The 2,124-nt window shown below is 47.0% G+C and overlaps 1 protein-coding gene across 1 annotated transcript in view; it reads right to left on the minus strand.

The window, feature by feature from the left end:
* ITIH6 (inter-alpha-trypsin inhibitor heavy chain family, member 6) overlaps positions 1 to 2,124 on the minus strand; it is a 29,218-nt gene that overhangs the window by 23,932 nt on the left and 3,162 nt on the right. The gene's annotated exons all lie outside the window — the stretch shown is intronic.

Consider the following 2,124-nt stretch of genomic DNA (forward strand, 5'->3'; position numbering starts at 1 on the left):
ATCATTTATAGAGAGATTACTCATAAATCTATTTTTCTCAAGTGTGTACCTGTCCCCTGAACTTCAGACCTCTATATCTAATTGCTTACTTGGTATCTCCACTAGAATGTCCAATAGGCACCTAAAGCTTAACATATTCAAAACTGAGTTGCTGGTATCTCCTCCACCTCCCCAGTTTGCTCCTGCCCTGGTTTTCCTTATCTCAGGAAGTAGTTGTTCAGCTGAAAATCTTAGAATCATGCTTGCCTCCCTTCTTCCTCTCACACTCCACATATAATCCATCAGGGAATTTGGGCTCTATCTTTAGATACATTCACAATCCACTTCCCACCACTCCTACAATTGCTACCCTCGTCCAAACTACCAACATCTTTGCTCAGATAAATGCGATAGCTTCCTAACTGGCCCCCCTCTTTAAAGCATTGCCTCCTTATTATCTATTCTTCTCACACCAGTAAGAAATATCTCGTTAAATCCCAAGTCAGTGCCCCCCTTTTTTTTTTGCTCAGAACTCTCTGTGGCCCCCAACTCAACTGAGAGTAAAAGCCAAAGTCTTCACCAGGGCTCCCTGTGCCCTGTACAGTCTGGCTTACTGTCACTTCTTTAACCCCATCTCCTCCTACACTTCCCCCATTCATTGTACATCAGCCACACTGGCCTCTTTGCTGTTTCTTGAATTTGTTCAGCACACTCGTGTCTCAGAGCCTTTGCAAATACTATTCCCTTTGTCTGCAACACCCTTCCTCCAGATCTTTGCAAGTCTTATACCCTCACTTCTTTCAGGTCTTTGCTCAAATGTCATTTCCTCAGAGAGACATCTTTGGCCACTCTAAAGCAACACCTTCCCTCTCACATTCTATTTCCCTTGATCTACTTTCTAGTTCTTTGTAGCACTTCTCATCCACAAAGTGACCTATACTCCCTTGTTTATATTTTCCTTCTCTCTTTTCTCCACTGCACTGTGGGCTTCTTGAGGGCAGGGCTTTCATCTCTTTTATTGGCTGCTGTATCCCTGTGCCTAGAATATGGCTTGGCACACAGCAGGTACTCAACAATTATTTGTGGAATGGGCATCCCAGACAAACAGCACGAAAACACAGAGGGTGTTTCAGGGAACAGCAAGTAGTTAGTCAGATTTGGCTGGAGCAGAGGGCCAAGGAAAGGAGGTGTGGAGAGAAGTTTGGAGTGGTTGGGTGGGCCTAGAGAAAAAAGGGCTTTGAACACCAGACTCAATAAACTCATATGGCAGTGAAAACTTTTGCTATGGAGAATGAGAGTCATGGATAAATCTTGAAAAGTGAAGGGTTGGGTCAGAGGTAGCCTTTGAGGAGTGCTAGGTAGCTCAGTGTCCTAGAGAACATTACTGCGACGCTGTAAGAGGCAGGAGCAGCAGTCTCTATTTTATAATTGGAGAAACTGAGGCACAGGTATTGGGGTGGTGGTGTGGGGGATAAAGTTATATGACCAAAGCAGCAGCTTCTGGGAACACTTGAGGAGGATATGCAGAAGAGACCACTCAGGCGGGAAGTGTTTCTAGGCAGCTGAAACAGACTAGTGGTTGGGCTAGTGTGGGGGTGGGTCGAACTGGCACTGCCCCAAAGTCTCCTGGAGGGGGGGTGTGGGGGTGTAGGGTGGAGCTGGTCTGGCAGCAACACACTGGGGTCTCTGTGTGTGTCTGTTGCCTCCAGCCAGCATACTTTCCACAGAGTCTGCCCAAGAACATTTCCTCCAGCCTGCTTTGCTTAGTTTAAAATTTTTTTTCTCTTGGTGTTTTTTTTTTTTTCCTATTGAAGCAAAAGTCCAAATTCTGTCTGAGTGCTTGGCCCTTGCATCATTTGGCCAAAAAACTTTCTGGTTAGCCCCCATACTCCATGCTTGTTTGCCTTTGGTCCCCCCGGGTCCTCCACATACAGTGATCCTGGTCCCTTCTCTTACCCATAGGAAAATCCTGCTTCCAGGAAGCCCTCCGTGACTACCCCATACCTCTCCTCTGAAGTCAATGCCAGGAGCACACCTCTCACCTCCTCCAACCAACCGGTCCTCTCTCCAGGGTAGTGCCATCTGCCCATTAAGACCAGGCGGTTCCTGATGACAAAGCCCAGGCTCCAGGCCTGCTGTTGAGTC

The sequence above is a fragment of the Myotis brandtii genome, unplaced genomic scaffold (genome assembly GCF_000412655.1).
Source record: "Myotis brandtii unplaced genomic scaffold, ASM41265v1 scaffold1424, whole genome shotgun sequence".
NCBI lineage: Eukaryota > Metazoa > Chordata > Mammalia > Chiroptera > Vespertilionidae > Myotis > Myotis brandtii.